This window comes from Arachis ipaensis, chromosome B6 (assembly GCF_059453495.1).
Source record: "Arachis ipaensis isolate K30076 ecotype BB chromosome B6, ASM5945349v1, whole genome shotgun sequence".
In the NCBI taxonomy this organism is placed as follows: Eukaryota; Viridiplantae; Streptophyta; class Magnoliopsida; order Fabales; family Fabaceae; genus Arachis; species Arachis ipaensis.
This window is the reverse complement of record NC_142441.1, coordinates 84,115,643-84,131,015: the sequence shown is the minus strand read 5'-3', so window position 1 is coordinate 84,131,015 and position 15,373 is coordinate 84,115,643. Positions and strand designations below refer to the sequence as shown.

The window sequence follows — 15,373 nt, the reverse complement described above, 5'->3', positions numbered from 1 at the left end:
TGCATTCATTATTTTGATCCATAACTTTCATGCATTGCATTATTTTTCTTGTTTTTCTTTCTCTTCATTAAAAATTCAAAAAAAAAATCCTTCTCTTTTTCTCATCATCAAATTCGAAAATTTGAATTGACTTTTTCAAAATTTTTAAATTCTAGTTGTTTCTTATGAGTCAAATCAAATTTTCAATTTGAAAATCTTATCTTTTTTTAAAATCTTTTTCAAAAATCATACATTTTTCATTATTTTCGAAAAATTCAAAAATCTTTTTCAAGATATTTTTCAAAAATCTTTTTCTTATCTTTATCAAAATTTTCGAAAATAATATTAACAATTAATGTTTTGATTCAAAAATTTCAAGTTTGTTACTTGCTTGTTAAGAAAGATTCAAACTTTAAGTTCTAGAATCATATCTTGTGATTTCTTGTGAATCAAGTCATTAATTGTGATTTTAAAAATCAAATCTTTTTCAAAAGTAATTCCTATCATATCTTTTCAAATTATATTCTTATCTTATCTTTTTCAAAAATCTAATTTCAAAATATCTTCTCCAACTTCCTAACTTCTCATCTTTTCAAAATTTGTTTCAACTAACTAACTAACTTTTTGTTTGTTTCTTAACTTTTTCAAAACTACCTAACTAACTCTCTCTCTCTAATTTTCGAAAATATCTTCCCTCTTTTTCAAAAATTTCTTTTTAATTAACTAATTATTCTTATTTTTATTTTTGATTTTAAGAATTTTCGAAAAAAACTACTAACCTTTTTCAAAAACTATTTTCAAAAATCACTAACTATTTTTCAAAAATTATTTTCGAAATTTCCCATCTCTCATCTCATTCTATTTATTTATTCATCCACTAACATCTCCCCCTCACCCACCAAAAATCCGAACCCTCTCTCTCTCTTTCTGAGTTCAGATTTTTCTCTTCTTCTTTTCTTCTACTAACAATAAGGAACCTCTTTACTGTGACATAGAGGATTCCTCTTCTTTTCTTTTTCTCTTCTCTTTCTTATGAGCAGGGACAGAGAAAAAGGCATTCTTGTTGAAGCTGATCCAGAACCTGAAAGGACACTAAAGAGGAAACTAAGAGAAGCTAAATTACAACAATCCAGAGACAACTTGATTGAAAATTTCGAACAAGTAAAGGAAATGGCAGCCGAACCCAACAACAATGCAAGGAGAATGCTTGGTGACTTTACTGCACCTAATCCCAACTTTGAGCAAACAACTTTACTGCATCTCCATTCCTGCCATTAGAGCAAACAACTTTGAGCTGAAACCTCAACTAGTTTCTCTGATGCAGCAGAACTGCAAGTTTCATGGACTTCCATCTGAAGATCCTTTTCAGTTCTTAACTGAATTCTTGCAGATATCTGATACTGTTAAGACTAATGGAGTAGATCCTGAAGTCTACAGGCTCATGCTTTTCCCGTTTGCTGTAAGAGACAGAGCTAGAATATGGTTGGACTCTCAACCTAAAGACAGCCTGAACTCTTGGGATAAGCTGGTCACGGCTTTCTTAGCCAAGTTCTTTCCTCCTCAAAAGCTGAGCAAGCTTAGAGTGGATGTTCAAACCTTCAAACAGAAAGAAGGTGAATCCCTCTATGAAGCCTGGGAGAGATAAAAAGGATTGACCAAAAAGTGTCCTACTGACATGCTTTCAGAATGGACCATCCTAGATATATTCTATGATGGTTTATCTGAGCTATCAAAGTTGTCATTGGATACCTCTGCAGGTGGATCCATTCACCTAAAGAAAACGCCTGCAGAAGCTCAAGAACTCATTGACATGGTTGCTAATAACCAGTTCATGTACACTTCTGAGAGGAATCCTGTGAGTAATGGGACGCCTATGAAGAAGGGAGTTCTTGAAGTTGATACTCTGAATGCCATATTGGCTCAGAACAAAATATTAACTCAGCAAGCCAATATGATTTTCCAGAGTCTGAATGGAATGCAAGCTGCATCCAACAGTACTCAAGAGGCATCTTCTGAAGAAGAAGCTTATGATCCTGAAAACCCTGCAATAGCAGAGGTAAATTACATGGGTGAACCTTATGGAAACACCTATAATTCATCATGGAGAAATCATCCAAATTTCTCATGGAAGGATCAAAAGCCTCAACAAGGCTTTAATAATGGTGGAAGAAACAGGTTTAGCAATAGCAGGCCTTTTCCATCATCCACTTAGCAACAGACAGAGAATTCTGAGCAGAATCCATCTAGCTTAGCAAACTTAGTCTCTGATCTATCTAAGGCCACTGTGAGTTTCATGAATGAAACAAGGTCTTCCATTAGAAATTTGGAAGTACAAGTGGGCCAGCTGAGTAAAAGAATCACTGAAATCCATCCTAGTACTCTCCCAAGCAATGCAAAAGAGAATCCAAAAGGAGAGTGCAAGGCCATTGACATAACCAAAATGGCCGAACCCAAGGAGGGAGAGGAGGACGTGAATCCCAAGGAGAAAGACCTCCTGGGACGTCCAGTGATCAATAAGGAGCTTCCCTCTGAGGAACCAAAGGACTCTGAGGCTCATCTAGAGACCATAGAGGTTCTATTAAACCTCCTTATGACCTTCATGAGCTCTGATGAGTATTCCTCTTCTGAAGAGAATGAGGATGTTACTGAAGAGCAAACTGCCAAGTTTCTTGGTGCAATCATGAAGCTGAATGCCAAATTATTTGGCATTGATGCTTGGGAAGTTGAACTTCCCTTGTTCATCAATGAACTAAGTGATCTGGATCAACTGACATTGCCTCAGAAGAGACAGGATCCTGGAAAGTTCATAATACCTTGTACTATAGGCACCATGATCTTTAAGGCTCTGTGTGACCTTGGTTCAGGGATAAACCTCATGCCCCTCTCTGTAATAGAGAAACTGGGAATCTATGGGGTGCAAACTGCTAAAATCTCATTAGAGATGGCAGACAATTCAAGAAAACAGGCATATGGACAAGTAGAGGACGTATTAGTAAAGGTTGAAGGCCTTTACATCCCTGCTGATTTCATAGTCTTGGATACTAGAAAGGAAGAGGATGAATCCATCATCCTAGGAAGACCTTTCCTGGCCACAGCAAGAGCTGTGATTGATGTGGACAGAGGAGAATTGATCCTTCAATTAAATGAGGACAACCTTGTGTTTATAACTCAAGGATCTCTCTCTGCATCCATGGAGAGGAAGCATAAAAAGCTTCTCTCAAAGCAGAGTCAAACAAAGCCCCCACAGTCAAACTCTAAGTTTGGTGTTGGGAGGCCACAACCAAACTCTAAGTTTGGTGTTGAACTCCCATATCCAAACTCTAAGTTTAGTGTTGGAGAGTCTCAACAAAGCTCTGCACATCTGTGAGGCTCCATGAGAGCCCACTGTCAAGCTACTGACATTAAAGAAGCGCTTGTTGGGAGGCAACCCAATTTTTATCTAACTATATTCTTCTTAGTTATATGTCTTTATAGGTTCATGATCATGAGGAGTCACAAAATAAATATAAAAATTGAAAACGGAATCAAAAACAGCAGAAGAAAAATCACACCCTGGAGGAGCATCTGCCTGGCGTTCAACGCCAGAACAGAGCATGGTTCTGGTGCTGAACGCCCAAAATGGGCAGCATCCTGGCGCTGAACGCCCAGAACAAGCATGGTTCTGGCGTTCAATGCCAGAAATGACAACAAATGGGCGTTGAATGCCCAAAATGGGCACCAACCTGGCGCTGAACGCCCAGAGTTGTGTGCAAGGGCATTTTACATGCCTAAATTGGTGCAGGGATGTAAATGCCTTGACACCTCAAGATCTGTGGACCCCATAGGATCATCTCAGGATCTGTGGACTCCACAGGATCATCTCAGGATCTGTGGACCCCACAGGATCCCCACCTACCTCATCATCTCTCTTTCCATTCATGATCATCCCTTCTGTTTTCCATTTACCACTCACATCCATACACCCACTACCTTCAAAATTCAACATCTCTCTCCCACCCAACCCCACCCATATGGCCGAATACACACATCCATCCATCTCCTCCATATCTTCTTCTTCTTCTTCTTCTATTCTTTCTTCTTTTTGCTCGAGGGCGAGCAACATTCTAAGTTTGGTGTGGTAAAAGCATAGCTTTTTTGTTTTTTTCCATAACCATTGATGGCTCCTAAGGCCAGAGAAACCTCTAGAAAGAGGAAAGGGAAAACAAAAGCTTCCATCAAGGATCTATAGCTCAGTGGTAGAACATTTGACTGCAAATCAAGAGATCCCTGAGATACCTCAGGGGATACATTTTCTTCCACACAATTATTGGAAGCAACTAAGGATGGAACATCAAGAGCACTCCATCATCCTTCATGAAATAAGAGAAGATCAAAAAGCAAGGAAAGGAGGAGCAACAAAGACAAGGAAGAGACATAAAAGAGCTCAATGACATCATTGGTTCCTCAAGAAGGAAACGCCACCATCACTAAGGTGGATTCATTCCTTGTTCTTATTTCTTCTGTTTTTCGTTTTCTATGTTATGTGCTTATCTATGTTTGTGTCTTCATTACATGATCATTAGTAGTTAGTAACTATGTCTTAAAGTTATGAATGTCCTATGAATCCATCACCTCTCTTAAATGAAAAAATGTTTTAATTCAAAAGAACAAGAAGTACATGAGTTTTGAACTTATCCTTGAACTTAGTTTAATTATATTGATGTGGTGACAATGCTTCTTGTTTTCTGAATGTATGCTTGAACAGTGCATATGTCTTTTGAAGTTGTTGTTTAAGAATGTTAAATATGTTGGCTCTTGAAAGAATGATGACAAGGAGACATGTTATTTGATAATCTGAAAAATCATAAAAACGATTCTTGAAGCAAGTAAAAGCAGCAAAGAACAAAGCTTGCAGAAAAAAAAATAGGCGAAAAAAAAATAGAAAGAAAAAAAAAAAGAAAAAGAAAAAGCAAGCAGAAAAAGCCAAAGCTCTTAAAACCAAGAGGCAAGAGCAAAAAGCCAATAATCCTTAAAACCAAAAGGCAAGGGAAATAAAAAGGATCCCAAGGCCTTGAGCATCAGTGGATAGGAGGGCCTACAGGGATAAAATCCTGGCCTAAGCGGCTAAACCAAGCTGTCCCTAACCATGTGCTTGTGGCGTGTAGGTGTCAAGTGAAAACTTGAGACTGAGCGGTTAAAGTCAAGGTCCAAAGCAAAATAAGAGTGTGCTTAAGAACCCTGGACACCTCTAATTGGGGACTTTAGCAAAGCTGAGTCACAATCTGAAAAGGTTCACCCAATTATGTGTCTGTGGCATTTATGTATCCGCTGGTAATACTGGAAAACAAAGTGCTTAGGGCCACGGCCAAGACTCATAAAACAGCTGTGTTCAAGAATCATCATACTGAACTAGGAGAATCAATAACACTATCTGAACTCTGAGTTCCTATAGATGCCAATCATTCTGAACCTCAATGGATAAAGTGAGATGCCAAAACTATTCAAGAGGCAAAAAGCTACAAGTCCCGCTCATCTGATTGGAGCTATGTTTCATTGATAGTTTGGAATTTATAGTAAATTCTATTCTTTTTATCCTATTTTGATTTTCAGTTGCTTGGGGACAAGCAACAATTTAAGTTTGGTGTTGTGATGAGCGGATAATTTATACGCTTTTTGGCATTGTTTTTAGTATATTTTTAGTAGAATCTAGTTACTTTTAGGGATGTTTTTAATAGATTTTATGTTAAATTCACATTTCTGTACTTTACTATGAGTTTGTGTGTTTTTATGTGATTTCAGGTATTTTCTGGCTGAAATTGAGGGACTTGAGCCAAAATCAGATTCAGAGGTTGAAGAAGGACTGCTGATGCTGTTGGATTCTGACCTTCCTGTACTCAAAGTGGATTTTCTAGAGCTACAGAACTCGAAATGGCGCGCTTCCAATTGCGTTGGAAAGTAGACATCCAGGGCTTTCCAGAAATATATAATAGTCCATACTTTAGCCAAGAATAGATGACATAAACTGGCGTTCAACGCCAGCTTTCTGCCCAAATCTGGCGTCCAGCGCCAGAAAAGGAGCCAAAACCAGAGTTGAACACCCAAACTGGCACAAAAGCTGGTGTTCAACTCCAAGAAGGACCTCTACACGTGCAACACTCAAGCTCAGCCCAAGCACACACCAAGTGGGCCCCGGAAGTGGATTTATGCATCAATTACTTACTTCTGTAAACCCTAGTAGCTAGTTTATTATAAATAGGACCTTTTACTATTGTATTAGACATCTTTGGATTATCTTTTGATCTATTGATCACGTTTTGGGTGCTGGCCATCTCGGCCATGCCTGGACCTTTCACTTATGAATTTTCACGATAGAGTTTCTACACTCTATAGATTAAGGTGTGGAGCTCTGCTGTTCCTCAAAGATTAATGCAAAGTACTACTGTTTTCTATTCAACTCATCTTATTTCGCTTCTAAGATATTCATTCGCACTTCAATCTGAATGTGATGAACGTGACAATCATCGTCATTCCCTATGAACGCGTGCCTGACAACCACTTCTGTTCTACCTTAGACTGAATGAGTATCTCATAGATCTCCTAACCAGAATCTTCGTGGCGTAAGCTAGAATGATGGCGGCATTCAAGAGAATCCGGAAGGTCTAAACCTTGTCTGTGGTATTCCGAGTAGGATTCAATGAATGAATGACTGTGACGAGCTCCAAACTCGCGATTGCAGGGCGTTAGTGACAGACGCAAAAGGATAGTAAATCTTATTCCAGCATGATCGAGAACCGACAGATGAATAGCCGTGCCGTGACAGGGTGCGTTGATCATTTTCACTGAGAGGATAAGATAAAGCCATTGACAAAGGTGATGCCTCCAGACGATTAGCCGTGCCGTGACAGGGCATTGGATCATTTTCCCGAGAGATGACCAAAAGTAGCCGTTGACAATGGTGATGTATCACATAAAGCCAGCCATGGAAAGGAGTAAGATTGACTGGATGAAGATAGCAGGAAAGCAGAGGTTTAGAGGAACGAGAAGCATCTCTATTCGCTTATCTGAAATTCTCACCAATGAATTACATAAGTATTTCTATCCCTATTCTATTAATTATTATTCGAAAACACCATTATCAATTTATATCTGCCTAACTGAGATTTGCAAGGTGACCATAGCTTGCTTCATACCAACAATCTCCGTGGGATTCGACCCTTACTCACGTAAGGTATTACTTGGACGACCCAGTGCACTTGCTGGTTAGTTACACGGAGTTGTGAACCATGGTCTTGGCATCATGTTTTTGGCGCCATTACCAGGGAAAGAAAGAGCGATGAATTTTACATAATTAAAGTGTAATCACGATTCCGCGTACCAGAAAGCAGAGATTCAGAAGACAAAGCATCTCCAAAGCCTCAACCTGTTCTTCATTATTGCATAACAAGTATTTATTTCATGTTCTTTTACTTTTTACAATCAAATCTGAGAATTATTGATATCCTGACTAAGAGTTACAAGATAACCATAGCTTGCTTCAAGCCGACAATCTCCGTGGGATCGACCTTTACTCACGTAAGGTATTACTTGGATGACCCAGTGCACTTGCTGGTTAGTTGTGCGGAGTTGCAAAAGTGTGATTGTAATTTCGAGCACCAGTAAGCCCAGTACAAGTGGTGCCCAAGAAGTCTGGCGTCACTACAGTGAAGAATGAGCATGGAGATCTCATTGCAACCAGAGTTCAGAACGCCTGGAGGGTCTGCATTGACTACAGATGCCTCAACCAGGCCACTCGTAAGGATCACTATCCTCTTCCATTCATTGATCAAATGCTGGATCGCCTGTCAGGTAAATCACATTATTGTTTTTTAGATGGTTACATATGTTATTTCCAGATTCATATAGCTCCTGAGAATCAGGAAAAGACCACTTTTACATGTCCTTTTGGGACTTATGCTTACAAGAGAATACCCTTTGGCTTGTGCAATGCACCAGCTACCTTCCAACGGTGCATGATGAGTCTTTTCTCTGATCTTATTGAGGACTGTATGGAAGTTTTTATGGATGATTTTAGTGTATACGGCGATTCCTTTAGCCTTTGCTTAGATGGATTATCTAGAGTATTAGATAGATGTGTCAGTACAAACCTTGTATTAAATTTTGAAAAATGTCACTTTATGGTAAAACAAGGTATTGTACTAGGACATGTTGTGTCTAATACTGGCATTTCTGTAGATCCAGCAAAGGTGGATGTTATTTCTAGTTTATCTTACTCCTCCTCTGTGAGGGAAGTCCGTTCATTCCTTGGCCATGTAGGTTTTTACAGGAGATTCATTAAGGACTTCAGTAAGGTAGCACTTCCCTTATCCAGGCTACTGCAGAAGGATATAGAGTTCGAGTTCAGTGAGGATTGCAAACAAGCATTTGATAAGCTGAAGACCGCCTTGACTCAAGCTCCAATTGTGAGAGGACCAGATTGGAGCCAGCCATTTGAAATAATGTGCGACGCCTCCAACCATGCAGTAGGAGCAGCACTGGCTCAGCGTGAAGGTAAGGACCCCTTTGTTATTGCTTATTCGTCTAAAACTTTAGATGCCGCTCAGCCCAATTACACCACTACTGAGAAAGAGCTTCTTGCTATTGTTTTTGCTCTGGATAAATTCAGAGCCTATTTACTTGGTGCGAAGGTAGTAGTGTACTCAGACCACGCAGCTCTAAAGTATCTATTAGCTAAAAAGGAATCCAAACCAAGGCTCATACGTTGGATACTGCTATTACAAGAATTTGATTTAGAAATTAAGGATAGGAGTGGTAAACAGAATTTAGTGGCAGACCATTTGAGTCGCCTTGAGCACATTACAGATGACCCCACTCCTATAGCTGATAATTTCCCATTTGATAACCTACAAGTAGTATCTGAGGTAGTCCCTTGGTATGCACCTGTAGCTAATTATCTAGTTAGCCGAACCTTTCCTCCAAACTTTTCTAAGTATCAAAGAGACAAACTGAAAAGTGAGTCTAAATATTATATATGGGATGACCCATATTTATGGAGATGTGGCGCTGACCAGGTAATTAGACAGTGTGTGCCTCAATCAGAATTCCAGTCCATCTTAGAGGCCTGTCACTCATCTGAGAGTGGAGGACATTTTGGCCCTCAAAGAACAGCTAGAAAAATCTTAGACTGTGGATTCTAGTGGCCTACTCTTTTTAGAGACGCTGCTAAATTTTGTAGATCTTGTTTCCCATGCCAAAAATTTGGTAATATATCCAAGAGGGATGAGATGCCTCAACAAATTATGCTTTTCTGTGAAATTTTTGATGTTTGGGGCATTGACTTCATGAGTCCATTTCCAAATTCTAATGGTTATTTTTATATATTACTAACTGTGGATTACGTTTCCAAATGGGTGGAAGCAATTCCTACCCACACTGATGATGTTAACACTGTTGTTTCCTTTGTGAGAAACCACATTATTTGTCACTTTGGATCACCATGAGCAATCGTGAGTGATCAAGGCACCCATTTTTGTAACAGGAGACTAACAGGATTAATGAAGAAGCATGGGATAGTTCATAAGGTTGCAACAGCCTTCCATCCTCAGACTAATGGGCAAGCCAAGGTGTCAAACAGAGAGATAAAGCGTATCTTACAGAAGATAGTCAAACCTCATAGACGAGACTGGAGCACCAGGCTACAAGATGCACTCTGGGCATACAGAACAGCATACAAAACAACCATTGGGATGAGCCCTTTCTACTTAGTTTATGGAAAAGCTTGTCATCTCCCTGTTGAAATAGAGCACAAAGCCTTTTGGGCAGTAAAGGAGTGCAACATGGGAATTGAGAAAGCCGGAGCTGAAAGGAAGTTGCAACTGCGAGAACTGGAAAGTCTTCGCCTAGAAGCTTATGAGAACTCAAGACTATACAAGGAGAAGATGAAGGCTGTATATGATCAGAACATCAAGAGAAAAGAGTTCCAACCTGGGGACTTAGTTCTCCTTTACAAATCTCGACTGAGGCTCATGCCAAGCAAGTTGAGATCAAGATGGGAAGGTCCATACAGAGTAGAGAAGGCCGAACCATATGGAGTTTATCACCTAAGCCATCCTTCAAGCTCTGAACTTATCAAAGTTAATGGATATCGTTTAAAGCTGTACCATGGAGAGAGGATGCAGAAGAACAAGGAGCTTGAGATCTTCCTCTTGGAAGATCCCCAAAAAGCCAAAGACTAAGCTAGTGGAGCGTCCAACTTACGGACGTTAAAGCAAAGTGCTAGGTGGGAGACAACCCACCATGGTATGATCATTCTTCTCTTTACTTTTAGTTTTCCTATTCAATAACTCTTCTCCTTATTAGTGCATTTCGTGCATCTGCATTTCCATGCTTTTATTTAAAAAAAAAAAATTTTCATGCGACGCGACCGCCCTCATTGACGTGTCCGCGTCGCAGGAGATGGGAGGAAATATTAAACGAACAGAGAGTCCCGCAAGAGCGTGGCTGGAGGCGTGCCAGTGGCACAAATCGCCCCACGCGACCGCGTCGCCGACGCGTCCGCGTCACATGGGAACATTGGCCTCCCACGTGACCACGTGCCCCAAAATTCAATGTGAAAAGGGTGCACGACCGAAAGTTATGCTAGAGTGATGTTGGATTGGTGCTGAACGCACAATCCCTCCCACGCGGCCGCGTGACCGACGCAACCGCGTCATATCCTTCTAATGGCCACTCATAGGATCGCATGCCCCACGCGATCGCGTCACCCAATATTTGGCAATTAATGATTTTGAACAGAGAGTTGTGCGAGTGCGAGGTTGCCCTTGCGCCAGTGGCATAAAACGGGTCACGCGACCGTGTGACCGATGCGAACGCGTCAATTATTATAAGCGCAATTCGCGCGACCGCATGCCCCACGCTGCCGCGTCGCTTGCGTTGCACAACTTCCCTGATTTGCCAATTATCTTATCTTTCTTTTCCCCGAGTCCGATTTTCTCTTTTCCCTCCTTATTTCTCCCTTCCTCCTTCTTCCTTCTTTCTCACTTTCTACACTCTCACTCTCTCTCTCACCCCCATTAACAAGGTTTTTCTTTTTCTTCTTCCCTCCTTACTTTTCTATTTTTCTTCTTATTTTTATATGTTATCTTCTTTTCTTTTCTTTTTTACTTTCATTATTCATATTTTCTTTTTCTTTCTTTTTCCTTTTTACTTGGTGTAAGAAATTTATTTGAGTCATTGTTTCTCATTATATGCTTGTGGATTGTTGTAAAATTGTTTGGCAATTATATACCTTTTTAAAAGGGTTTCTTGCATGTTTACTTTAATATTTTCTATACCCTATTTACCATGCATGCTATGTGTTTGTGAAAAAGCCAATATGGCATTATGCATTTTTCTACGCTATTCTATTCTACTATTAAATGCTTGTTTTTCACAAAACCCCTTTCATATTTTATTCGTTGAAAATAATTGTCAACACAAACGTGATGGTTTGTTACGAGTGATGCTTGATCTATGCTACTCATGCCTTTGCCGGCATGCCAATAAACATATTGCATCTAATTACCCAAACATGCACTTGCTCTATTCCCTTTGATGAAATTTTCTCATGTAGTCATGACCATGTGTTCACTTCATTCATCTTTAATGTGCATTGATTGCCACCCATACCATCTTATTCCTTGCTCTATCCCTTTGAATTTACGTTACTTTCTTCTTTTCCCCTTTCAGGATGGCCACCAAGAAAGGAAAAGAGAAAGTTCCTCCCAAATCATCAGCAAGGAGAGGAACAAAAAGAGCATTAGTGGCAGAATCCTCTTCAACTGCGGTTAAACCCTCAACAAAAAGAACTAAGAGGATTATAAAGGTTGATGATAAAGAAAGAGCCTTCCCAGCAAAGGACACTGCGCGATTTCCCAATCGCTACTGTGAGCAGATGTTCCCCATTCTGGCAGAAAGGAGTTACAACAACGAATACCTTCTTCTCCTCCCAAACCATATTGCTACCTTTGTTGAGGCGCAAATTGCACAAAGACAATGGGGTTTCCTACAGAGACAGCCGAGGCAGGTCAATCTTTCTTGAGTAGTCGAGTTTTACTCCAACTTCCACCTGCCAACCCTGCAGTCTGTCTTCGTACGTCAGAAGCAAGTCCCCATTACAGAAGAGGCCATTCAAAGAGCTCTAGGTCTTCCCCCTATTCCAGAAGGTTTGTACCCGCCCTAAGGGAATATCGACTTCAGCACTTACCTTAGAGGCTCGCGTATGGGCACAGATCATGTCCCATTACGTCTTTTCGAGCACTCACGAGTCCTCCTTCACTGCGGACATGGCCGTTCTACTATGGTGCATCCTTACAGACCAACCTCTGAACCTACCAAGACACATCTGGAATGCCATGGGACACGTACAAATTGCGGGCAACTTACCTTTTCCCGCCTTGGTCTCAGATCTTGTCTCCACAGCCGAAGTCTTCTACAGAGCTGGGGACACCAAAGCCATGCTTCCACGGGATGATCAATAAGTCCCTAACGGGAAATACATCAGACCTCCACCAGCCGCCACAAGCCATCCTACTGAACCGGTTGAAGATATTCTTTCTTCAACACCACAAGCACCTAACACAGACCAACTGCTCCATCAGATACTCGAAAAGTTGGATCGGCAGGAACATAAAGCTAAGATGAGAGAGCGCCATAACAAGCGCCGATTCACATACCTCAAGGAGCTGATTATGGGAAAATTCAAGGACTCAGACACCCCGGACTCCACTTCCTTTACCAGCATATGAAGCCATGATGGCCCCGACTGTGGAGATACTGCTACCAGCCCACCTTTATTCCTAACAAATTGCACTGAGGACGATGCAAAACCTTAAGTGTGGGGAGGTCGGTCAGTACCTGACTTCCGGAGGTAATTTCTCTTCCCTAAACACCAACCAATAAATTAGGATATTTAGTTAGTTTTTCTTTTGTAGAATAGGATAAATTGCATAGTAATAGATTAGTTTCATGCATGTTCTACTTGATTGAAAAGACAATAAGTTTCTTCTAAGACTCTATTTTTTGGAACAAAATTTAACTAATTTTAATTAAAACTTTTATGTTAAATTTGCTTGAAGTTGTATTTGGAATATAATTTTTAAGCTAAAGAACACACAACCTGTGAGATTTGAGCCTTTATGCATGGTTACATTATTTAACCATAATTATTTTATTCTTGTGTGTTTACTTCTCTATAATTGTAATCTATATTTTGTTTCATCCCATATGTACAATGTTTATTATATTTATATGTTTGCATATGATTGAGGCCATTGATTGTTTAGCTCACTTATCCAAATTAAGCCTACCCTTTCAATTACCTTTGTTAGCCACTTTGAGCCTTTAAATCCCATTTGTTCTATATTTTACCACATTTCTAGCCTTAAGCGGAAAAACAATTATATATCCCAAACTGGATCTTTGGTTACCTTAAGATAGAATTGTGTGTGCTAATTAAGCATGGGAAATTGTGAGAACAAAAGATAATAAGAGAATGTGTCATGATAATATAATGGGAATTTGGATACCTACTCATGTGAAACTATAAGAATTAAATATCTATGTGCATTGATAAGCTATGTTTATTTTTATGTTTATGTTAAAAAAAAAACCAAAAATATTCAATAAATAAATAAGGGGACAAAATTACCCCAATGTTAAGTTAAGAATTCAAAGATCAATGTATGTATGATAAAATTAAAATAAAAAGTTGATACATGAGTATGGAATGTGAAAGGGAAATTCTGGGTAGCTAGGTATGAATTCTAAAGTTGTATAGAATAGGTTATGTTAAAGTTTGGGTTAATTAAAGATTCAGTTTATAAGCTTACTTAGCCACATATGTATCCTTACCCTTACCTTGGCCCCATTACAACCTTGAAAAGACCTCATGATGTTTGCATTGGTATATTAAATGTTGTTGATTGATTAGGAGAAGAACAAAAATTATAGAGTATGATTAGGGAAGGATAGAGTGATTGCCCTATACACTAGAGAGATTAGAGCGTACACACATCATCAGTGAGGGTTCAATGCTTAAAATTCTATGTTCCCTACTTTCATGAGCTACCTTCTTGCATTTTTATCTGTTCTTACTGTATGAGAATTGAATTAGTAGAATTTGATTTGTAATTGTTTTGAAGAGCTTATTTACTATTGATCAAGTGGACAAGAATCATATAGTTGCACTTACATATATAGGTTGCATTGCATTGCATGAGGACATGCTAATGTTTAAGTGTGGGGAGGTTGATAAACCACTATTTTATGGTTTATAATGTGTTTAATTGTGTGGTTTTATCATGATATTTACCCACTTATTCATGTGATTAGCATGCATTTATATTTCCTTCCTAAAATTATCACATGATTAAAAACTTGCTTCCTAAGAGACTTTTAATTACGCATTTTAATTCTCCTTTATTCCATTCGATGCCATGATCTGTGTGTTAAGTGTTTCAGGCTGTATAGGGCATGAATGAGTTGGAGATTGGAAAGGAAGCTTGCAAAAATGGAAGGAACACAAGAAATTGAGAAGATGACCAGCGAGAAGTGATGCGGCCGCATGGCTCACGCGACCGCGCGAAAGAGAGGAAATCGCAGTGACGCGGCCGCATGGCTCACGCAACCACGCGGATTGGAATAGCACAAGTGACGCGGAGGCGTGGATGACGCGTCCGCGTGGAAAAGCAAAACGCCGAATGACGCGGCTGCATGAATGACGCGATCGCGTGACGTGCGCGATCCACATTATCTGCAGAATCGCTGGGGACGATTTTGGGCCCTGTTTTGACCCAGTTTTTGGCCCAGAAAAGCAGACTAGAGCCAGAGGAGTTGATTGAAAGGAACCCTTGAGTTGGAATGCTCAAAGGAGAAATTGTAATTGGGTTTATTGTTGGATTGCTCTCTAGTCACTAACGCCAGTCCTTCCAAGTAAGAGGATTGGGACTTGTGAATAGAAACAACATTCCAACTTGTTTGACTTTCCCTTACATAGTAAGGGATAACTAAATAGAACAACCTTCAATTATCAATTAATCTTGAGAGTACTGCAACAAGAATAGGGCTTCGAACTAATCTACTCCCAGTCAAGGCTTTTATTTAAATTACTTAATTTCTCCAATTCAATTTCCTGTTTATTCAACTCAAACTCTTTTTGAAAACATCTGATTAATAAAATAGCACACCTTTCTAAAACTCGTTGGGAGACGACCTGGGATTCATACTCCCAGTATTTTAGTTTTAATTTTTGTGACAACTTTGATAAGTGGATTTCTGGTTGGTGAAGAACTATACTTGCAACGCATATCTTATAACAATTCTTAATTCGCCAATTTCCCCCACGTCAAGCTTCCATCAGTTTTTTCAAGGATTCGTTTTA

General features: G+C 39.6%; 1 non-coding gene across 1 annotated transcript; it reads right to left on the bottom strand.

The window, feature by feature from the left end:
* Window positions 1–1,552: 1,552 nt before the first annotated feature.
* LOC148561582 (small nucleolar RNA R71) lies at window positions 1,553–1,660 on the bottom strand. The gene has a single exon (XR_015886538.1). It is a non-coding gene; the product is annotated as a small nucleolar RNA R71 (small nucleolar RNA).
* Window positions 1,661–15,373: the final 13,713 nt, after the last annotated feature.